The sequence below is a fragment of the Notamacropus eugenii genome, chromosome 7 (genome assembly GCF_028372415.1).
Source record: "Notamacropus eugenii isolate mMacEug1 chromosome 7, mMacEug1.pri_v2, whole genome shotgun sequence".
Classification (NCBI taxonomy): domain Eukaryota; kingdom Metazoa; phylum Chordata; class Mammalia; order Diprotodontia; family Macropodidae; genus Notamacropus; species Notamacropus eugenii.
Genome location: NC_092878.1, coordinates 94,171,110 through 94,196,589, shown reverse-complemented (window position 1 = coordinate 94,196,589; position 25,480 = coordinate 94,171,110). Strand labels below are relative to the sequence as shown.

The window sequence follows — 25,480 nt, the reverse complement described above, 5'->3', positions numbered from 1 at the left end:
ATAGACAAAAGGCATGTTACTTACTGGAACTCTGAAACACCATTGTGACAAAAGGGAAGATACGCCTCAATATTAAATAGCACAAAAGTACAGAGGGGTGGGCGAGCAGCCAATGTGTGATGTCATTAAGAGTAAGCTCCAAGTGACATAGAGTGAGGGACCTCTGAGTAATTTTACTAAGGAGATCCAATTTCCAAAATTGTGGTAACGGACAACAACAACAAAATTCCTGAATGAGCATTCTCAAACATCAAAGGGTTTGACTTCTGATACTGATATAGGCAGAATGATGAAGAAGAGATCTATTATTTCTGAAAAAGGCCTCTAAGAAGGAAGAATGCCAATCGGACATCATGTCCATTTGAATAAAATCACATTCAATCCCAATACTGAAATATGAATGTTTTAGCTTTGGCAAGATTTTTCTTTACAGTGAATTAGAATGGACCTTCTTTCCATGCAGGTCAGGTATAAAATGCATATAATACTCTCTGCCACTTGGTACTCAGTAGGACTCTCATGATTGTTACATATTTCCAAATGATGTTACATGGAGAGCAAGCTGTTAACGTCTGTCACGGATAGTTTGCAATGCCAGTAACCTCAGGTTATTTCCTTACTTCTAGAAATAGTCAGAAAGAGACTAGCTTGATATTGGGATTTTCCCCAGGAATTAATAAAAGAATTTGTACACCACCTAACCATTTTTTAAGGTGGACCTGTGAGATTGTTCTTATAGGGAATAAAACTTATCGCCAATTATGATCAGCATCAGCTCCACAATTCACAGTCACAGAAATTACTTAGGGCATTCAGAGGTTAAGTGATTTGCCCAGTCATACAATCAATGTGTCAGGAGGGAATTTGAACTCAGGTCTTGCTAGTTTTAAGGTCAGTTCTCTACACGACTCTCCAAACAGAGGAATGATAGTTGAATTTCATTTGATCTATTCAATTCAATAAGCATTTCTTCATTGCCTAAGTATAAGCACTGTACTACATACTAGTGATATGAAGACAAGCTGAAAAAAATGAAAATGAAGGAACTCATATTTCATTATGTTGTCCTCTAGTTTACAGTATCCAGACTTTTTATTCAAAGCAGACCTGCTTTGGTTATTACTCAGTAGCATTTTTACTAAATTATAAGAAACCAAAAAGAGAAAAGATTAGATTGGTTGTTAACAAAGTTTAACATGACTTTCTAAAGAACAAATTCAGTCTGAATTTAGCTGACTTGTCCTATCATCACTATACTATTTTATGGCTATTATTCCTATGCTATTTTATTGCCATGGTTGTTTTGAACTAATTATACCTTCTAACAAGAAAAAGTAAACACATCAATGGGTGCTTGTAACCTACAATTTCAAGTTGATGCAGGTCCACCAAACACCTTGAACTTTGTCTGAGGTATGCACATTTTTTGAGTTGGGGGTTTGCCTCCAGCTGCTATACTGACATCTTCCTGCCCATGACATCAGAGATGGGAAACTAACCAGTCTAAGTTGAATGACAACCCACCCCAGTTCTCATCACTTCCTACCTAGACCTTTGTAATAGTCTCCCATTAGACTGCCCTTTCTCCTATCTCTGTCCCTTACCCACCTTCCAATCCAACCTCCACATAGATACCAAAATGATATAACTACAGCATGGGTTTCTTCATGTTAATTCCCTTTTTATGAAGCTCTGGTGCCTCACTAATATCTCAGTGCTTACTATTTAAGTAAATTGTCCTTACCTTTTTCTATTGTCATAGAATCTTAGTAACTTATTAGTAGCAGTTGATTTCAAAAAAAAGATAAAGAATTGCTAGTGGGTAGGGCTTAAAATGAGCAAGAGTATCCGATGCCTCAGCTTAATAGGAATTGAACCTCTCCACACAATTTCCCCTTGCAGTTGTTGGGACCATAGTTGCTTTTAATATTCACTGGGAGCCACAGAAATTTTGGAATAAGAAAGTGACCTGATCAGAAATGGTTGACAGGAAAATTAATACTGTGTAAAGCAGATAATGGGCAACAGTATACAGAGATAAGCCTGGATTCAGGAAGACCTGACTTCAAACGAATCTGGCCTCAAATTCTTACAAGTTGTTTGACCCTGGGCAAGTCACTTAGCCCTGTTTGTCTCAGCTTCCTTATCTGTAAAATGAGCTGGAGAAGGAAATGGCAAACCACTTCATTATCTTTTCCATAAAAACCTCAATTAGGGTCATGAAGAGTTGGATGTGACTGAAATGACTGAACAACAACAACAAAAACCATATGATAAAATAATAAATTTAGAGCTAATAGGGACCCTAGAGGTCTTCTAGTCTGGTGGGGGAGGGAAGAAAACCTGACATTAATAAAAGGATTTGTTCTGTGAAGTTTGGACCTAATCAAAGCACTGCCCTTGAGGACCTAGAGGGCCACATGTGACCTTAAGAATGCAGGTTCCCCACCCCTGTTGTACTCTATCCCTCATTTTACATGAGGAAACTGAGGCTCAGGGAGGTTAAATAATTTGCTCAATGCCACAAAGATAATGAATCAACAGCAGGATTTGAACTAGGTCCTCCAACTCCAGAGCCAGGTATTAAAGGGACCAGTGAAGAGGTTCCTGAAAGAGTTTGAACAAGAAGGAAAAAAAGTATGAAAGGGGAAAATGAGAATGAGAATGGAGGTAACATATCTACTACTTTTAGTATGCACAAACTCAGAAGCATTTTGTGTTGAAAAAAATATTGCCAATTCATTTTCTAATCAGGAAAGATGTGCTCTTGTGCCTTGGCCAAGCGGCCACCTTTTGTCATCTCTCATTACTCTGTCTGTATTCTACAGCCAAGTCTAAATGGCTCCATAAAGCACACAGGAGAGCAGAGCTAGGCAGGGGAAGAGAGAAAGGACCATTTAGTAAGATTGCCTCTTCTGTCCCCTAGAATAGGTAGAAAGGGGATCCTGCTTGTTTCTGTGGGACTGTCTCTGTCAGCTCTTCCACATGGGGACAACAATAACTCCCAAAGGTCCCTTAAAAGCAGAGCATTTTGCTTTGCTAACCTAATTTTTAAAAATTACCTAATTGGGCCCAGAGGCTGTGCAATGGGAGCACGCAGAGTTTATGAAAAATAAAAGCAAATGTGTAAACCAAGACCTTTTTATGCTTTCAGCTTTTAAGAGGGCAAGTACAAACTGAAAACAAAGTCACATCATTATTATGATTGCCTAGTCCCTAACAGCATGGCTTCTGGAAGAAATGCAGAAAAGGTAAGATAGGAAAAAAAGAAGCTATCTCTCCTTATACCCAAGAAGCTTCAGGTCTGTCACTCCTGAGCCATAAAAACCACAGTTGGATAACCAAGAAAGCTATTCAGAAGTATCATTAATCTATTGTTACTCTGGGCTGATTTCCTTTTAATCTGTTTATTGTAATTACATTTCACTCTCTTCAGAGTTTGACTGTCCTAATTATTCTTCACCTCTCTCTCCTCTCTTCTCTCTTCTCTCTTCCTCTTCCACTACTCCCTTTCATGGTAAACTTGGATCTCCCAAGATACCCCTTGCCACAGAATTACAACTCATTTTCCCCTTTCAATTAAAGGTCATAGTTTGTTTGACAGGAGCAAAAGACACTGTGAGAAATGTACTGACATTGTGTAAATGAGAGCTAAACATCAAGGGTTGTAGAGTTAATGAACAAAGGAGCACTACTTCAGGTGTAATTGCAACATTAAGATTTCAACCTGAATTCACTGAGAAGGTGATCAGTTGGAGGACACACAGTTAGCCTTGCAAGAAGACAGCATAATTCACCCATTTCCAGCTCATTGGTTGCTTTAACAGAATCCCTGACAATTAGTCTATTACTTTGTGTAGATAGTCTGAGATGTCCTCATAGGCTTAAAATGCCCTCTTTAGGAGGTCAGAGTGGGAGGGACATGGAATGTATTTCTTTCTGACTTAAGATAATGTCCTCTTACTACCCATGATCTCTTACAACACATTGGTTCATTTTATTTAGTAAGGCTATTGAAATCCCCTTAACCTATTTTCTAGTGGATAGTGAGGGCAGAAATGTGTAGAGAGTAGTAGGCAATATAGGGATTTTTAGGAGTATTCATTCAAAGGCTATTACAATTAACTCAAAGTTATATTGATACGGCAGAAAGAGTCCCAGGCTAAAAGTTTAAAAACTTGTGTTTGAATTCTGCCTCTAGAAATATCTTTGAGTCGTAACCGGTATTCTCTCCCCCAAAAGTTCCCAAAAATCTATCATAGATTCTAGGAACATTGTGAGTATATTCTCCAAACTATAATCAATGACTCTCCATCAATGTTTTTTTAGTTTTATCAATCACTCAGAAGACAAACTTAGTTCAAAATGAAGTGTGTTGTTCAACCTTCATTGCCGAAAAAGACCATGCCATCAGAGAAATGATGACATGACTTGCACTTGACTTTGTTTTGAGTGAGGGAGGGCTGTGCAGGTCACCAGCCTCACTTCTCCTCCAGAGCCATCTGAATCCAGTGACCAGATATTCATCAAGATGACTGGAGATGACCCAGGATGAGGCAGTTGGGGTTAAGTGACTTGCCCAAGGTCACACAGGTAGCGAGTGTCAAGTGTCTGAGGTGAGATTTGAACTCAGGTCCTCCTAACTCCTGCCCTGGTGCTCTATCCATTGCACTACCTAGCTACCCTAGTTCAAAATAAAGGTATGTAATGAAATATCATGTATGACCTTGGGTGAGTCACATTATTTCTCTCAGCTTCAATTTGCCCATCTATATGACAGCCTTAGAGTAACGGAGGTACCCTAAAGTACTCTCAGTTCTGAATCCAGTGATCCATATAAATTCTAAATTGGTAGCACTGCCAAATGTAATGGATGTCAATCATTTCATAATCACAAAAGACAATGAATCAGAAGGATAAACAATTAGAAAATCTCCTCTTTCCCCAAAAGGTTAAAAAGTGAAGAGTAATGTATGTAGATGTCTTCACCAATGGAAAAATACTTCCTAAATTAACAGAAACCTATGTTCCTAAAATAATTCTGTTATACTGATATTACTGTCTTTTTATGAAGAGGATATGATAATGAACATTTTATGTTTCAAACTTCAGTCCAGAAAGTTTCACTGAAGCCAAACTTCAGTGTTTAGTAGACGCTCACAAATTTCTCTCCCTAGCAAAAAGAAAGACTGGTGAATGGATGAGGTAATGCTGTATTGTTGACTGACATAAAGAGTCAAACTTAATGGAAGTCTTACTCTAAAGCAACTTGATGATCTCTGCTCCCATAAGACCAAACTGCCAGCTGCCAGTCACACATCACTACCATCCCTGTAACAATTAACAAAATGCAATTTCTGCTGTCAGCTTACAAATGAAGAATTGCATTTCCCTTTCTATCTAACCCCCCAACCTGTTTCTTTTATCCCAATCACTAATTCTTCATCCATGACTTGACTTCATTACACATTCTTTTCTCCTTTGGCATCTTCAATCTCTCCTTTTCTACTGGTCTCTTCCCCTCTGCCGACAAACCTACACAGGTCTCTCCCAATCCAAAGGAAGACTTTCATTGATCCCAAAGCCCCTTTAAGCTATTGAGCCCAATTTCTTCCTTCCCCTCCACTAAACAAATTTCTAGAAAGAAGTCTATATTTACCTGCCCCCTTTCTCTCATTTGTTCACTCCCATATTCTCTCTGCATAATTCTACTGTTTCCAAGACCACTAGTAACCTCCTTATCATCAAAGATAACCCTTTTTTCTCTCCTCTTCTACCTTGACTTCTCTCTGAAGTGTGACCTCCTCTTACCTTATACCCTCTCCTTTCTTAGTTTATATAGCAGAGTATCCTCATAGTTCCTTTGCCCATCCCTTTTCACTCTCTCTTTTCCTTCACATTGCCATGAGTTGTCATACTGATTCTCTTTTCTTCTGTCTGACATGCTCTCTTTTGATGATATCATCCACTCTCATGGCTTAATCATTATCTCTAGGCAGCTCATTCACAAATCTTCATCTCCACTCCTTTATGCAAATTTCCATGGAATCATAGGAGATCTTATAGATAAATAATCTAATCCAACCATCTAATTCAAATTTAGTAAAAAGGCATAACTGGTATTGAAAACCTAGTCTTCTCTTTTCAAAACCAACATTCTTTTCACTATAATACATTGCCTCCCTGGTCCTCCTCTTTGAAGTTCACCTTCAGAGACCACCCCTGAGGCAGCAGGGGTGCTGAACCCTAAGTAGACCCAAAGCATCTCCCAGCAAAAGCCAAAGAAAAAAGACCTCCTAGTAGTCTGTCCCAATTGCTGATGCAAGATGGATCTTAAGGGCAACTGAAAGGAAACACTAGGATAGATAAGCAAGAATGTAGCCTGAAACTGAAGCTTTATTTCTAGGCATCTGCAGAGCAGACACATTTCACTGTATAATTGGGGGGTACTGTGAGGCTCAAATGAGATGATGAATGGAAAATCACTTTGCATACCTTAAAGTACTATATAAATGCCAGTTGTCGTCGTCATTGTCATCATCGTTGTCATCATCATCATCATCATCATCATCATCATCATCATCATCATCATTCTATAGTTTCCAGGAATGAATCTGGTGATGGCTTCTTTCCCTGAACCTTCTATTGAACTCCTGCTGAGTTTAAACAATGTTTATTGAGCTATAGAGAAGGGTGTTGATACATTCAAGGAAAGAATAAATATATGCACATAGACTTTTAAGATTAATCTGCATTGCTAACATTTTCTTATGTTGGAATAATCCAAAGAAAATCAAATCCTGGCTTTTAGTGATTGCCGATTTCTGAGGTGTACATGCTCACCCAGAAAAATGAACAATTGGTTTAGAGTGAGAAAGATATGGGGGCAGGGAGGGGAGAAGAGAGAGAGAGGGAGGAAGAGAAGAAAGGGAAAAGAAATGAAAAAGTAAATTAATTTATGAATGAGGAAATAAAATCATCATGCCTATGATTTCAATGGTGTTTTATCAATTCTATTAGTGATGAGAGCTATGTTCAAATCCTGCCTCAGACACTTGTCAATTATGTGGCTTTGGGCAAGTTATTTGACTTCATTGGACCTTGGTTTCCTTATCCTAAAGTTGGATTCAATGGTATCTAACATCCCTTATAGCTCTCTCTATATTTCTCTATGATCCTAGCTGAAACTGAGTCTTGGAAAAGGTAGCCTGAGACAGCGTCTTCCAATATTCTATTTAATTCAACATCCCAAAGCTTTGTCTGAATAATACATGCAGATAGAAAGCAGGGGAATCCCAGGATAAGGGATCATACGGTTATAGAATCATAGATTTAGAACTGGACAGGACAATGGAAACCATGTAGTTTAAATCTCTCCTTTTTACAGATAAGGGAACTGAGCCTGAAGACGATAAATGAATTACCCAACGTCACACGGGTAGTACATTTTGTGATTGGGATTTTGAAAGGCTCTGGTTAGAACCTAGTAGGAAGTTATAAGCCTAGAGAGTTCTCTGCTTAAGAATAAAAGTAATACTCACTATGCCTTCAAGGCACAGGGGGCATTTCCTGGCAGTAGACAAGTCACTGAGGACATTCCAGTAAAACTCTTCCATGGACCTTGTTCCTCCAGCTATAAATACTGGGAACTCTCCTACATGTCAGCTAAGGTAATCTGTAATGGCCAATTTTTATCTCCCCTGCAGAGACGAAGTTATGCCTCCATGGAAACCCCTGACACTTTGCTGACAACTAAGCTTAGCACTGATTTGAAAGAACGAAGGGAGAGAAAGAGAGAGAGACAGACAGACAGACAGACAGACAGACAGACAGACAGAGATAGAGACAGAGTCAGAGAGAGACAGAGAAACAGAGAGAGGCAGAGATAGAAATAGAGTGAGAAAGACAGTTAGAGAGAGCCAGAGAGATGAAAGATAGATGGAGGAGAGAGACAGAAAGAGAGAGAGAGTAGGGGAGGAGGGAGGGAGGAAAGAAAGAAGGGAGGGAGGGAGAGAAGAAGAAAGGAGGGAAGGAAGGAAAAAGAAATGAAAAAGTAAATTTATGAATGCATAAATAGATAAAATGTGGCTCATACCATGCTTTCAATGGTGTAGAGAAGTCCCAATAAATAAACACCCTCTTTCAGTGCAGCTCAGTGCCTGCTTTGCACATCAAAAGGTTAAGTGATATATCCAGCATGTATTTGAGGCAGGATTTTAACTCAGATATTCCAGACAATGAGGATGGCTTTCTGTCAGTAAGCCATAGCTGTCTAATTAGCCAAAAAGAAAAGAAAGGAAAGGAAAAAAGAAAAAAATCAGCTCTGTAATGACTTACTCCATCCTCTGACTACCTCAACTAGGTATGGCATGATCTGTCCTAGGCTGGTATGCCCTTCTCCTTCCTCTAACAGTGGTTTCCTGTGATAGAACAAGCCCATCCCTGATAAAGCTCCCCTAATTTCTCTAATTCCTCCCCCCTTACTATCTGATTGGCCCCAGCTTTCCTGAAACAGCTCCCTGGTCCAAGGGCCCTCCCTCACTCAAAACAAAGTTAAGTGCAAGTCATGTCATCATTTCTCTGATGGCATAGTCTTCTTCAGCAACGAAGGATAAACACAACCCTGGTCCAAAGATCTAAAAGGGTCCTGGGTGGGTGCTGGGGCCACCCAAGTCATCATACCCTCCTTTCTTACTGACCAGAAGCAGTTTCCAGATGGGGACAAAGGAAGCCATGTCTAGAGTAGCTGAATGTTACTTACCCTTGTTGTATATCCTTGCTGTATTAGAGAAAATTAAACTTCCTTTTCAAAATGTTTAGTGACTTTTGAACTCTTCATGTCATCTCAACGCTGAACAAAACTAGGAAAGTACTGATGTCAGAGTCACATGCACTGTGCCTTGGCAGTGTCTTCCTGGTCTCCATGGGTCTCCGCCTTCTTATCATGAGGCAGTGTCCTCTGATAATCCACACACACACACAAACACACACACACAAACACACACACACACATACACGTCCTTAAATTCTGAAGTCCAAGGTCTCTTCCCTAGATCACCCCCTCCACCAATTTTTGAGCTGAATTTGACTTAAAAATTCATTTCAGATGCATCCATGTATCTTGCCCCAAGTGCCAGTGTTGCTGACTATGTCTCTGTTTCCTGAACACAATAGTTAAGAACTATTAGTTAACTAGAGTTAAAGAACCCCTTAGGGCAACTGATATCATATTCATAAAGAGTTATGGTCAAAATGAAACCATGACTGTCTCTACCCCATCTCAGTCTCACTCTCTGCTTCAGTCAGAAGTTCCTGATCCATGCTGAATCCAGCATGAAGCTATTAAATTTGGGAAAAGACTAGAGCCAGCCGCTAGGCTTTACTGCTGGGACTCAATACAATCTTTAAGAGGATCTAAGGGAGTCTTTAGCTTAAATTCAGTCTCAGTTCTAATCATTTAATTAGCTAGTTCTTGTCTTCTACTTTGGGGGATTTGGGGATCCAGATGAAGAGGCCGTATTTAAGTATCATGAGGGAAAGTAGCAAGACCCCTGAATAGCCTCTATTTGAGGTTGTTGGTGTTCAGTCCTGTCCAGTTAGTTCTTCATGACTCTATTTGGGATTTTCTTGGCAAAGCTACTACAATGGTTTGCCTGTTCCTTCTCCAGTTAATTTTACAGATAAGGAAACTGAGGCAAATAAGCTAAGTGACCTGTCCTGGAATTTATAGCTAGTAAGTTTCTGAGGTCAGATTTAAAATCATGAAGATGAGTATTCCTGAATCCCAGCTTGGCACTCTATCCATTATGTCACCTAATAGCCTCGAGAGAGTCTTCAAATCCTTAACAGATCCCTAACAGATGCCTATATTCAAACCCTACATAGGAAGGCAACATAGTCTAGTGGAAATAACAATGGCTATGGAGTCCTATAAAGACCTACATCCAAATCCTGTCTCTGATATTTACTATTTATAGGAAGTTAAGAAAGTTAATCTCCCTGGGTCTTATCTGTAAAATGAGAGAATGGGACTAGATAGACTCTGAGGTCCCTTCCCACCTGTCTGGAAACTGTTATCTTCACCTTTCCTCCACCTCTTCTTGACCAGTTGATTTTATCTTGATTCTCCTTCCATCTTGTATTTACAATTCTCTGAGAAAAACAGTAATTCATATTTCTATGTCACTCTGAAGTTAGCAAACTGCTATTGTGAAAACTGAGGACAATCTTCATAAGTGATGTATGTAGTGGAGATTTCATTATGCCTGTTTTTCAGATGAGGAAACTGAGGTTCAGAGGGTCAAAGGACTTATGCAGAATTCTATGTCTAATAAATGACAGAACAGGATCTAAAACCCAGATCATCTGATTCCACAATTAGTTATCGTTTATGCCATGCCATGGTTCATTTCTAACTTGGCATATTTCATTGCTTAAAAGCAAATACATAACATTTGCTTGGGATGCATTTTAAAAAACCTTCTAAAGTAATCAAGAAAATGGCAGTATTATAGTGAATTTAAGTGTGCAAACTGCCATGCCCTCTCAGGGTCTCCATATATGAAATGAAAGAGTTAAAGTCCTTTACATCTCTAAAATTCTAAAGTCTATGGGTCTATAACAAAAAATTAATCTGCAATTTTTATGTATATTTTCATTCTTTGTCCTCAAAGATAATGTGTATTTCTTAACTAAACAATTAACTGTCTTAATGAACTCATCAAGCAAAAAAAGGATTTGCTGAGTGACAACGATGTGTGCAACACTGATAGAAAAGATGGGAGATTTAAAAAGAAGAAGAAAAAATTTCCCTTGCTTGCAAGGGGTTTAAAATCTAGCTGGACAGTCAAAACCAACAAAAAAATTTTGAACAAAAACTACTCAATAAAACAAAATTAAATGCTAAAGTATTAGATTAGATTGGATTTAGATTATAAGTTCCTTGAGAGCAGGGGCTGTCTTTTGCCCCCTTTTTTGTGTCCCCAACACTCAGAGGAGCATCTGGCACACTGAAGCTACTTAATAAATGTTTACTGATAGATATGGTTTGCTAGTGCTAGAGAAGTTCAGAGGAGAATGAATGAATTTATGAAAATTCATTTATTAAGTGCTTTCTCTGTGTAAAACACTACTTTATGCACTGGGCATTTGTAAATAGAAAAGTGCACTCAAAAGAACTCACATTTATTAATGGAGAAGACAAAACATAGAGGAGGTTTCAGCTGCCGATAGATGGAATGAACCTGTGGTTTTTAGGATGCTCCAGCAAAGCAAATATTAATGAATCTCCACTAATGTCATTTTCACTAATAAAATCATATCAATTTCTGATGTTGGACCATTTGATGCTCAAGCAAAGGCTTCAGTGGTAAGAATTTTCTTTCTGGATCTTCAAGAGCTATGACTACAGCACCTACATGATCAATGGTCTGACTGCGTCTCCATAGGGATTGCTTCCCAACACTGATGACTTGGAGGACTGATCCAGAAGCACAACCAGGGTTGGAGGATGCTGACAATTGCAGAGGTCTTGAATTTTCCTGTCTGTCAATAGCAATTGGTCAGCAGTTGGTGTTGATGGTGGTTAGGAAGGGAGGGAGGGATGGTTCCTTCTCTCTTGTGACTACAGTGGAGTCCTGGAATCTTCAGGCAAAGCTTCATTGCACCACCCAACCTACCTGGTAATTCAGCCTTCTAAATTAACACTAGTTTCTTTTTGGATATTTGCCAATGTTCAGCTATTAATTTCATACCTCTGCTATAAAACAAGATAGCTTCATTGCAAAAGATATAAGGGAAAATATTCAACTTCAATTGCAGGGAATATATTGGGGATCCCTCAACTAAAGCTCTATTTCTGCACTATTTCTGTGATCCAATGATGTACTAAGTCAGGGAGGAGTTGCAAGGAATTTTCTATCATCTTCTCTATACAATACTTATATATGTTTGAAGAGTAGAGATAGTCCAAGATAACTCTATAATAAAGGTAAAACTTGTCACTGGCATCTTTCCCTCACATAAATGTTATCCATACATGGCTATCCATTTTAGGATATGAATAAATTCAAATGGAGATAATGTTTTAGAAATTAAAACAAAGAATCAATTGACCTAGCTATAGGTCAGCCATATTTTGACACATACTTATGAAATATATATATATATACTTACCTATACCTTTTTTATAGCTTTAAAGTTGAAAAGAACCTTAAAGGATATTGAATTCAGCCCATTCAAGTAAAGTAAAAAGAGGTAGGGGGACTTATTACAGGTTAATAGATACAGATACTAGATTTCTAAAGTGGGATTTGAACCAACGTCTTTATAACACCAAGTCTATCAACATATTTATTATGTTTCTCATATTTGCAAGTGACAGAGCTAAGAGGCATAGCTAACATATAAAGCTTCCTGAATTTAACAAGATGAACTGTGTTAGAAGTAAATGTAGAGTCTTGTACTTGTAGACAAGAAATCAACTCCAAATGAACTCTTTTCTTTAGCTTATAATTTACTTATACAAAACTACTAAAGAATTACTTAATAGAACTAGAAAAAATTACAGTCATCTGGAGAAATAAAAGGTCAAGAATATAAAAAACAAAAAATGAGACAAAATTGTCATTTATATTATATTGGCTCAGCCTACCTATGAGCAATTAATATTTCTCCAACTATATAGATCTGTCTTTACTTGTGTGAAGATTATTTTGTAATTGTGCTCATATAGTTCTTGTGTGGGTCTTGGCAAGTAGACTCCTGGTATTTTATATTGTCTGCAGTTATTTTAAATGAAATTTCTCTATCTCTTCCAGCTATATTTTGTTGCTAATATCTAGTAATGCAAAAAAGAAAAGAAAAGAAAAAAAGAAAACAACTCCACAAATAAGATATGGTGTGGCATGGATAGACAGCTTTTGTTCTGAATACAATCTAGGGGGTTTAGTGGACTTTAAGCTCAAGATGTGTCAGTTGTACAGTGTAGCAGTCCAAAAAGTGAATACTATTTTAGTCTACAATAAGAGGAGTATTGCTTCCAGAAATAAGGAGGAGATATTCCTACTGAACTCTATCCCTATCAGAGCTCACATAGACTATTACTTTCAGTTCTGAGCACCATGGTTTAAGAAGGAGATTGATACGCAGGAGAATCCATAGAGGAGGGCAACCAGAAGAATGAAGGGTCTTGAATTTTTTACATATGAAAATTAGTTGAAGGAATGGGACATGTATAGTTTGAAGAAAAGACTTGGAAGGACAGGATGATTATCCATAAGTATTGAAAGACTTAGGAGAGTTTAGATTTGTTTTATTTGAACAATATTTATTTTATATATACTTCATTCATTTGTTCATTCATTCATTTGTTCATTCATTCATTTATATATGAATGTATATATGTAGGTATGTAAGTATTTATTTATTAGAAAGAAGAACCAGGATCAATGGGTGGACATTACAAGGCTGGTTTATTCTCAATGTCAGTAAAAGCTGCCTAATAATTAAAGTTGTCCAAACATGGAATAGACTTCCTCTAGAGGAGCTGGGCTCCCTCTTCTTTGAGGTCTTCAAGTGGTGGCCAAACAACAGATATTTTATGTGGGAATTCCTTCATGTATTGGTTAGATTAAATGACTGCTGAGATCCCTATCAACTCTCAGAATTCCGGGATTCTGAGAAAGGGTACAGAACGAAGAGTTTATATTGAATGAGGAAGACAGGAAGTTGACTGGGACCATCTCCAAATGTGCATTATATTTTGATCACAATTCATATTTTCTTTAATTCCTTGAGGCTTTGTGCTCCCTGCATCAACACAGATCATTATCTATTTGACTTATTTGATGGTCTTTTAACCTTTGTTGTGGCTGGAAAATTCATCATTGCAACCAACCTGATGCTGAGCCTTTTTCAAAAGGTTTATATTTAAGTGGAATTGAATTATATTTTAATTGAGATTTTTGTTGACTTCATTATAATCTCAATCCCTCTAAAATGGGAAATTCTAAAAGGGACACTGGGTTTGAATACAGACAGTTCTCACTTTACATAAGTGAACCATTTTTGCAGAAGTTTAATCAAAGCAATTTTTATAAAATGTGAATTTGCTTGTGGACTTTGGGAAGAAGGAGAAGCAGGAGGGAGGAGGCTGGTACATAGTTCAAGGGCACGTGGGGAACAAAGACAGAGAAGCAAGAACAGGAGGAGGCATACAAGGGGCCAGCCACATGATGGCGTAGAAGAACTGAGAGGAAGAACAGGGAGTGGTGTACTTCACTTCTTCACCCTACCCTTGCAAAGAGTTCCCAACACATTTATGGCATATTTTCATTGTCTGCCTTTAAAATTCAAGTTTTGTGTTGCAATTATGCCCCCAAAATCTTAATGCAAGTCTTATGGGCTCTGAGGCAATGTTGAGACTTCACCTTAGTGTCCTCCTACAACAATTACTGAAGTCCCAGGAACCTCTCCACTGATTCTCAGAGGGTGGCCAAGGTAGAGAGGTTTATAGTAGGATTGTATAGAGTACAATGACTTCACATCTCCATCTAACACAATAGAAGGTAATATTCAGGTTAAAAAGATGTTTTAGTTTTAAGAATTTTAAATATTTATGGTACCATAGATTTCATGTATTATGAAAAATGAATATTGTCTGAAACCAGTGTTCTGTTTTGCTTTTTAATTGAGATGTCAGCACAAGTCACAACATTCTAGGGAACTAGTAGTGAGAAAAAGTATTTTGTGTGTTACCAATTTTATTTTGTGTACTGCATTTCATGGTTATTTTTCTAGGAAAAATGCATATTATCAGTGAATATTTTGTTATAAAGAATTGTATGCAGAAAAGTATATTTCCAACAATCTCTACATAAGATTATACTTTTTGATGGTGGCAGGAACCCAGTCTCTTATTTCCCATAGGTTTATTGTATCAACATTCATACTTTTAGCTTTCATGCCATTGTCTAGGAATGGTACCTCCCCAAAAGTTAAGGATGGATTGCACCTCTTTCCTAACCCCCACTCTCACACTCATCAAACCTACATTTATATTGACATTTATGGGTTTTCTAGAGGAGGGGTATGCTACGCTGATACAGTGTATTACTGTCTCATAGAGTCATAGCAGTAACTGTGGTGGGGAAGTGGGGGTTGGAGGTACTTATGTTCCTGATCCTCTGCTAATAGGTTTCCCTTTTGCACAAAATTAGAAATAATGACACTATTGACTTAAACATGAAACACTTACAATAAAAAGCAAGAATAATCATAATATTTACTCATTAGGAGGCAAAAAAGTAATGATAGCCTTCATTCAAAGAATGCAAAATCAGGAATAATCATGAGGATAAAGAGCTCTAGAGATGGATAGGACCTCAGATACCATCTGGTCCAACCTCCTTATTTTACAGCTGAAAAACCTAGGGCTGAGAGATTGAGTAACTTGCCCAGTCATTTAGCCAACAAGTATCTGAACTACGTCTTGAAACTATGCATCCCTCCTTACAAATCCAGGGTCCTTTCCACTATGTAATGTTGCCTCCAGTTATTCCAGGGGGAGGGCAGGAGTTTCCTGGAAAACCCTCTTTTCATGGATGCCCACCAAAGTACCAATCATATTGCTCCATCCTGCCCCTCTTCACATTCCACCTTCCTAGTTTATTATATAATCACAGAATCAGAATCAAAATATGACTGTCCTTCCATAACCTGGGTCACACTCTCCCACAAATACAGTGTCTCTGGTACATATTCAAACCAGAATCCTAGTGGAGAGACACAAGAATGAGCAACTCATGACCCCAGAAGACATGCTTAGGTCTTTTTAGAGAATAGTCTACACCATGCATCTCCAGCTGGACCAAGATGTTTGTTTTGTTTTGGTTTGTTTTTCTGCTATGAAGTCCACTTCTGGTCCTCACAGATCTGTTGGGAAAAGCCTTTTCTCTGCTATTCCTAGACAGTCAAAGCACTGACAAACTTTTATAACATGCAGCCAGTTACCTTGGGCAGGATTCTTACAGTAAAATGCATTCTCTTCTGAGGGAACTTCTCAGATAAGCACTGAGGCTCAAAGAAATTATGCCCTCACAAGCTAGAGATAATAATCAGACTATGAAGCATTTCCCCAATCAGAAAAAAAAAAAAAGAAATAGAGATGAGAAAACTAAACCTAAACATTTATTTGCCTAAGATTGTACAGATTAAAACCAGATCCCCTTGCTTCAAATAAAGTCTCTTTTTGTTGCATCACACAGCTTAGAAAAAGGCAAACACCTTGTCATGTAGTATAACCATATGGTCAATTTACTGCAACAAAATGTTCCGTGTTATTCAATAATTTTTAGAAGTGAATATGTGTGAGTTACATGTGTACCAAAAGTGTCTCTTTTCTGTCATTTCCCTTACCAATTTTCAATAACCACAACTGCATAAATTAAGCAAATCTGTGAAGAGTTAAAAGTAAAAATAATATAGGGATGGAAGAGGTATGGACTAGATGATGCCATTTCATTGATAACGAGATCTTCTAATGGAACAAATGTCTCCCTAGTGCATAGAATAGGAACTCGTCTGCAACTTATACTCTAAAAGAGGAACCAAAACATAAATGTCCTCAAACCCAATAAGCAACTCACATATTTTCCACAATTTGCAAAAGATTATAAACTTTTAAAACAATTGTGAAAACATACCAAAAAATTCCACAAATCAGTTAATCAGATAAATTGCTAAAAACCTGTCTTCTTTCTTTATGGAATCTAAATATACATTCTCCATCAAAACACTGCCAAAGAAAAGGAGGGCAAAAATAAATAAGCCTCTCAATTTTTTTTCTACTTGTGAAGTGCTCCCTCTCTCTGTCTCTCTGTCTCTGTCTCTGTCTCTGTCTCTGTCTCTCTGTCTCTCTCTCTCTGTGTCTCTCTCTCCCTCTCTGTCTCTCTGTCTCTGTCTCTCTGTCTCTCTCTCTGTGTCTCTCTGTGTCTCTCTCTCTCTCTCTCTCTCTCTCTCTCTCTCTCTCTCTCTCTCTCTCTCTCTCTCTCTCTCTCTCTGTCTCCCTCCAGTTAATAAGCAGGGCAGAAATGAAAATGGCTAGCTTCCAAGCACGGTGTTTTGACGACAATGGGGTGCACTGGGAACAATGAATGGCTAATAACCCCTATTGTCATTATCTATTTATCAACAAAATAGGACAGAAAAGCAAAATAGCAAAAGGGAATTGGATATGACATTACTAATAGTGAACACCCTTTGGACAATAGAGCCCCAGAAGGGTACTTTAGTAAAAAAGACCATCAGGCTGTAACTTTATTAACTTACAGCATAGAAATTGGCAATGAGTCCCTGGGTGGCTTCTTCCAAAGCATTCTTTTGGCCACAGAGCAACAAGAGTGCTTTCTCCAAGCAGAAGATAGGTGGTTCTTATCCATTACCCAACTGCTGTGCCCCCAAACAGATGACTAACCTCTACGGTGTCCCAAGACATTATAATGAAGTATTCTCTAGTGGATACATATGATACCTACCAAACCTTCCAATATTCCCCATCAAATGTCTTTAGTCTGATTATAAAAACTAGAAAAACACAAATAAAATATTTCAATCATAAAATTCATTCACATTTTAGTTTAGGTGATATAACTAATAATAATATTGTAGTTAATAGGATAAATTATATTGTCAATCTGCTGAAATGGAGTTAAGAGAATTTGTAAGTATAAGGATGCTTTCTATTAATCTTAAACATAGTGAAAATATAATTGAGATATCACCATCTATCTTACCATCTGCTCTGCTACAGAATGCAGCCTGCCTCCTTCTTTTTAGTAAATTACGGCACACGCTAACACTCAAAAAGTAGAGTGAAACTGTATTGCTTAGAGTTTCATATAAATTAAAGACTTTGTATTTATATGGTAGGTGATGAGAAGGCATAAAGGGCGAAGGAGTAAGATGAATTAGGGAAAGTTGCTCTGGCAGTGGCATGAAGAATAAACTGGAGAGGCAAGAACAGTCTGGAAGCTTTCATGATAGTTCAAGTGATGCAAAGCTACTGCAGCAGAATCTTCCTGTACCAATATACCCCAACCAGCAAGGGAAGAGTGTCCTTGGACCATATATTGGGAATTTTAATTTCAATATGGCATCAGCCAAATTGGGGAAATCACTGAATACTCTATGTAGTCCTACCTTAGAAAACATCCATCGCTTTACAATTCAGCAAGGAAAGGCCAGGACCAGCCTCAATACGCTGCTGCTCAGGAGTCAGAGGTAATACTGGAAATGATAATGACACTATTGTTATGCAGAATTTAAGGTTTAGAAGGCACTTACATATATTATCACATTTAATGCTCATCATCTTCCTGTAAGGTAGGTATTATCTCCATTTTACAGATGAGGAAATCAATGTCCAAAGAGATTAAATAACTTGTGTAGGGTGACACAGTCAATAAGGATCAGAGGAATGATTAAAACTCACACTTTCTTAGCTTTAAGTCCAAGGATCTAACTAAGAAACTGGAAGACTGAAATGTTAATTAGAGTTAAAGGTCTTCCCTGCCCATTAATAGGTCTCAGGTGGAGCCCATTAAGAAAAGTTTGATTAGGGGAGGCTTGTAGTGTAGAAAGACCTACACCTTTTGCTAATGAGGATAGTGATGTCCTCAGGCTCTGAAAAATGTATATATACACTGAGGTGAGGTTTTACTTGGGGGTTTGCTTTTTGGAAGAAGCTTCACATACCAGATCAGACCCTGGGTAGCTATAAAGGAGCCTCCACTTCTCCCCAACCCCCACCCCACTTTGAAAACCCAGAAGTTGGTGTTTTTCTCCCTCTGGTAACTATGTATGTATATAATGAATCTGTCTGTTGATCTGTGATGTATGTATTGTTTATTGTCAGACAGAAACCATGTCTGTTAGTCTTCATTTCCCTGCTTCTATTTTCTCTGTTAATATATGTGATTAAAGAAGATTGTTAATCCCTCAAAAGTTGCTTTCCTTTTAGAAAAGCAGATCTAGGAACATGTGCTCACAGGCCAGCCTGGATACATCAAGGTGCTTGCTGCTACAAAAGTTAGAGAAGTTTATAAGAGTGATGACTTTAGGGTAGTGAGGAGAAAATCATCAGTTCTATTTTGAGTTGATTTTGAGTTGCCTACATGATATCCAAGAGGAAATGTCAGTAGACGGTTGATAATGTGAGCCTGGATTTCAAGAGAAAAACTGGAGCTGAATATCTATGTTTTAGGTTCATCAGCATATATGCATATGTGCATAGAAATGATATTTGAAGCAATGACCATAAATAAGGTCTTTGAGGAAAAGAAACTAGAGAAAGAAGAGGATCACTAACCACTCTGCTTATAGGGTCAGAGAAGGATAGAGAAATATTACAAAAAAAAACAAAACCATAATGGTGATCCAACAAAGACTAGAAGAAAAAGAAATGAGCAATGTTATGGAAGAAACATGAGAAGAGAATATCATGATGAGAAAGTGGTCAACAGTGTTAAAAATTTCATAGAGGTGAAGGAGGTAATGATCAAGAAAAAGATATCTGATTTAGCAGTCAAGAGATTGTTGGTCATTTTGGAGAGAGTAGTTTTGCTAGAGACAAACCATGTTGCAAGGAGTTTAGAAGTGAGTGAGAGATGATGAAGTAGATGCTTTGAATGTAGACAACTCATTCTAGGAGTTTGGCAGCTAAAAGAAAGAGAGATGTAGGCGAGTGGTTTGAGAGAATGGCCAGGTCAAGTGATGGTGTTCTCATGATGACGTAGTTTTAAACATGTATATAAGCACTGTGGAAAGATCATTTAGTCAATGAGATTTAAAATGGTAGAGGAACTATGGATGCTAGAGGATATGAGTGCATGTAATGGAGAGCAAGAATACAACAGTTGATGTTGGCAATAAGGACCACTGTAATGGTAAGGGAATTTGAAGATCTTCCCCGAACCTTAATAGGCCCATATGACCTGCTTAGAGCTTTGGCCCAATCAAAGCCTGAGTCACATGGAGCTGATGATGGGAGGAGCTTGCAGAATGGGTGAGGCAGAAAGGGCAAAGCTGAGAGAGAGAAGCAGTGTTGGGAAAGAGTAAGGCAGAGCTGAGGCAGAGCAGCTAGAGTAAGTAAGAGAGGGTGGAATTTTGCCTAGGGGACCTTGTTTGTAGGGAGACATAAAAGGGAAGGCTCAGAGATGGCGGTTCCTCCTGCATTGATAATGTGTATAGATTTCTGTTATTATGATGAATTTGGCTTTCTAGTGCTTGAATAAATGTCTTGATTTTGTCTTTGAGGAAGAAACTTTATATTTCATGAATTTACCCTGGAAATACACTTGCATATTCATAGCAGCTGCTATGGGCATCACATTGGCATTACAGCTGCCTAAAAGAATAACAATATAAAAGGATACTGAAGTATGAGATGGCAAATATGAGAGATATTACAGTAAATGATTCTGATTTATCCATCTGTCGATAATGATATGCTGTAATTGGGGTAGGCCAGGATAGGAGAGGAATAGGGATAGAGCTGAGTGCTTCATAAGACAAGTAAAGGTTGGGGATAGCTTCTAAGAGGAATGTAATATAGAATTAATCAAGGGGAGATAACAGCAGTATAGACCTGAGTGAGATTAAATAACTTTTAATGGATCCAGTTCGATGTGGTTGCATGACTTCCTCTAGAGATATCCAACAGTACAGAAGTAGGTATACAGAAGCTGAGTGTGGAAATGATATTTTGCTGAGGATTGCCAAGGAAAGAAGAGAAATGGGTAAAAGGGTAGGATGTGAAAATAGGACAGAGGGGACAATGGAGATTGGATTGACCAACAAGGGTCAAGATCATTGAAGAGAGGAAAATGAGGGCAGAGAAGTGGTGGTGCACTGGAATAACAAGGAAAGATGGAGAGGTCATGATGATGAGAAATGAGGTAAAAGGAAAGACAGAAGGACATAAAAGTCTAATCAGGTAAGGGAATTTCATAGTTCAAGATAATGGAAGTGTCACAATTGCAAATGATGGTGAGATCTAAATTGTGATCACCTCTGTTTTTGGCTGAATTTACTTCATATGAAGATATGGGTGAAGACAATTAAAGGGATTGATAAAATGTAAAACTGAGTTGTTCAAAGGAATATCATTGTGTATATTGAGGGTCCAAGCACTGAGATGAAGATATAAATTGAGAACCTTTGTAAGGAGGTGCAAGTAGCTTGAAAGTCTACAGAAAGTTTTGCAGTAAGGATAGGTTGGATTCAATTTAGCCCCAAGGGGACAAATTTTTACAAATCCTAGGCTATATTAGCTTCTTATCAAAGTTATCAAATGTTTCCTTTAATAAAAATAAAATCTGAGCAACAGATTAGCAAAAGTTTATAAACTGAACAGGGAAAAGTCCTCAAAGCCAAACCAAACAAAAACAAGCTATTTCTAGCATAAATTCAATCTACACTAAAAATAAGCAAAGTGTCTCAGTCAAAAAAAATTAGTGATTCAAATGACACGTACTTTGCTAATAAAAGGTGATAATAGGGAATAGTTCTTTCTCATTTCATTAAACTCATTTAAAATATATCATAAAAAGAGGACTGGGACTCAAGAGACTTGAATGTCTTTGGTGTGTTTGAGTACTTACTGTGTGCAGAGCACTTCTGTAGGTATAAAAGTTGTGCCCCAAACCCTTTAATTGCAATGAATGAAATTGACAATATATCTATGTCCTGATACATTTTTTTATGTAAAAACACATCTTTGAATTATGGAAACAATCAATTAAAGGTATAAACTAGGTAGAATGGAAATGCCTTTGGGATGGTTAAGAGAATCAGTCATGCCCTTTAAAGGCATAACTTTATTTGGGGAGATTGAGCAAAGAGTCTCTATCTCCTCCCCCCATCTCCATCCCTTCTCCTTAACCAGGGAATTGCTTTGAGAATGCCAAGAGATCAGAAGATTTTAATTTCCCATCAGTATGGATATTGATGTCTTTGGAACAGAAATGACTAATGGCATTATCTCAGGAAGAATCAAAGATAAAATAGACACACAAAGGAAAGATAACTTCAGTATTCTATAGTCACTGACCCTCAGATCCCAGCAGAGAGCTATCCACACCAGAGAGGAACTTCCTAGGAATTCCGCAAAAGGAAAAAAAAATCATTTCCAGAAACCAGGAGCTGTGAGTTACCCTTTGACCACATGGGATCCCTTACTTTAAACCCACTGTCTTCAAGAATTTTGAATTTGCAAGAAGAGAATATGTCACAGACTTTTGTTTGGGGGATTTGAGGTGTGTCTATGTACCAGTTCTTTTTGCTATACTTTCTCAAAAAATAACCTCTTTCTTATCAGATTCTTAGGTCTGCCTGGCTGGTAATCAATGGGAAGTAGATAAGTTAAGGGCTCATGAACACCTGTACCAAAAATCAATCCCAGCTCTTCAAGGTTACCCCTAGAACCCTAAGAAAAGAAGGTGTCATTTGGGGACTAGCCTTAGAAGGGTGCTACATAGGCACTGAGGGAGAATCAAAGTTTAGATAAGACACTGCCTCTGTCATTACAGTGGGATAAGGCCAATAAAAGAGCTAAAATGTCTCATATTCCAAGATAAGTTTACCAGAGAGTTATGAAACAAAAATGTTATATGAGCTCTCAGAGTAAAAGGTCTTACTGACTGAGAACATCAGGAATCCTGTAAAAGATTTGGCCTTAGAATTAAGGTTTAAAAGATATGTCTTACATATATCTCCTTCTCTGCTCTGACATTGCACCTCTCTGGTTCAGCTGTTTTCACCTCATTACTGAATTACTAAATGTCGTTCTGGTTTGTCTGACTGCCTGAAGTCTCTCCCTAGTTCAATCCATCCTCCACTCAGCTGCCAAATTTATCTTCCTAAAACACAGGAATGACCGCATGACCCTTCTCAGTACATTTCTATGTTTCCCCTGACCTCCTACAAGTCCCAGATAAAATCTCACCTTCTACAGAAGCCTTCTCCAATCCCTCATATTTCTCACTCTTTTCCTCTGTTGTGTATTTCCAATTTATCCTACATGCGACTTGTTTGTGCATAGTAGTTTGCATACTGTCTACCACCTAGACTCTGAGTTCTCTGAGAGCAGGGACTGTCTTTTACCTTTCTTTGTATTTCCAATACTCAACACAATGCCTGTCAGATAGCAGGTACTTAAGAAATGTTTAACGACTAACTGAAATCTTCTATAACATTTTCCTGCATAATTCGTTCTTTGTAATATGCAGCATTCCCTCACATATACCATGTGCCACCCCATTGCCGTCTGGACAAACCCTCAACTTTATCTCTTTAGTGTTCCATGACTCAAAGCCAGACAATAGCAGTGGGGGAAAATGTTGATTTTCAAAAGATGGGTCTTTGCTTCAGGGAGAAGTTCAGAGTCATTAAAAGAACTTTTGAGTTTACCAGAGATAGCCTAATCCACTTTCCTCCTCCTGTTCAATTCTGTGTCCAGCTCATTATCCATTTTCAATGTCTGTCCAAGATAGAAATACTAATGGTTGAGCTCTGTAGGTTGTCTTTTTAACTGCGAGTCATATATTCAGCAAAATAGGCAACATAAATATAGTTATTCTGTGGGGGGTCAGTGAAATGTATTGACATTTTAAAAGGAGCCACACATACAAAACTTTGGGAACCACTGATCTAGCCTGGTGAGATGAATTCTAGAACTGTTTGAAGGAGAAAAGAAACATTTAAAGAGTGAAGAGAACTGAGGAGATTCTAGTTTCCCTGGAAGTAAGGGGTATAAAGAGTATTTAGTAGAGGATGGTCAGCAACAGCAAAAGCTTAAGAGAAGTCATGGAGAATGAGGACTGGATTGGGGGAATGGGAGGTAATTAGTGACAGAGTAGTTTTATTTAAGTTCTGACTTTGGAAGCCTGTTTGCAAGGGGCTAAGGACAGAGTGAATGATGAAAAAGCAGAATTACTAAGTTTAAGCAATTTTCTGAAGTTTCACAATGAGGAAGAGGTGAGATACAGGATAGAAGTTACATACTAGATTTGGGGAGACATGCATGAATGAACAAATGAATGCAAAAAGCACTCACTTTGCACCATATCTAAAAATCTAAATCTAAAAATCTAACCTAAAATCTAAATCTAAAAAGAGAGGCAGTCCTTGTAAGCTCAGGAAAACTTATAGTCTAATAAGGCCATTAATAAATATAAAGGACTGAATGAGCTAGTTGGCACTCAGTTACCATTCAACTCCTAATATGATTGGATTAACTTCCCTCAGGACTAGTGGCATGAATTCTGGAGATTTAAGGGGCAAAGGCTCAGGCCCAAAGTTCCTTAACCATATTTGCAAGCAGATGGAAAGGGGATAAAGGCAAGGAAAAGATTGAAAATGTATGAAAGAGAGGATAAAGTGCTGGAGCAAGGATCTGAAGGAGGAAAGTAGGGATGGAATGAGCTCAAAGACATAGGTAGCAGGGTTAGTATTAATGAAGTATAGAAAGCTCTTCTCTAACTTGAAGGAAGGAGAAGAGAAAGGATCATAAGGTTGAGAGGATTTACTAAATGGAAGAAGGGAGCTATGGGAGTTCATTAGGTGGCATTTCTCCTAGCAAGATAGACAATTCATACCACTGCATGGATAAGAAAAAGAATGACATTTGAAACAAGTATTACAGAGAATGAGCTAAGGAGTTAAAGAGGGGAGCTGGGGCAGATGAAATGAACTACTATACAAATTTCATGACTGAGGCCCTACCGCAGGCAGAGAAAAAAATCAGCTAACCAAGATTACCTGGGCATGATAATTACAGGTCTGATGCAAAGTCAGGAAAGCAAGTACTTGTATACTAGTAGCGAGTGAAATATTAAAATGGCAAATAATAGGCTTATGGTTGGATATGGAGCAAAGTGAAACCAGTTTGGGAGAATACCAAAAAAAAGTATAAGAGATCAAAGGTAATAAAGGGGAAGAGAAGGTTTAGTGAGAAAAATAGGACATGTAGAAAGAATATTAAAGTCGATGAATGTAAATTGAAAGCTAAGGATTTTAACAGTATCAACATCTTGAAAAATATAGAAATGTAATATATGAACATGTTGGTCAGAGTGGAGGTAGTAGAGTTGAGGAATTTAAAACTGAGGGGAATGAAATGAATATTTAGAAGTGTTTTCTCCAGAAAGACAAATGGAGAATGCTAATTTTTAGAAATCCCAAACTTGGAAATCTATCACATCTAGAAAGATTTCTTCCTCCTTGGACTTGTGAATATTCAGATTATTGGCATATCCATAAGATGTAAATTTTATTCAAAATGGTTGGATGCAGTGCAATTGGACTTTAATGCCATGTTGCCAAATTACATGAGGAGTAACATGAATATTAAAAGTCGTTGGGCGTGAGGGTGATTGTTGGCAAAGCAGGAGAGAACAGGAGACATATTGAAATTATTGAAAAA

General features: G+C 37.9%; 1 long non-coding RNA gene across 1 annotated transcript in view; it reads right to left on the bottom strand.

The window, feature by feature from the left end:
* Positions 1-6,450: 6,450 nt before the first annotated feature.
* Positions 6,451-25,480, bottom strand: part of LOC140513571 (uncharacterized) — a 32,636-nt gene continuing 13,606 nt past the window's right edge. Inside the window, exons 3-6 of the long non-coding RNA XR_011970235.1 lie at positions 18,199-18,285; positions 8,762-10,152; positions 8,096-8,272; positions 6,451-6,653 (exon numbers count right to left, since the gene is read on the bottom strand). This is a non-coding gene — a long non-coding RNA (uncharacterized lncRNA). The remainder of the gene's footprint in view (positions 6,654-8,095; positions 8,273-8,761; positions 10,153-18,198; positions 18,286-25,480) is intronic.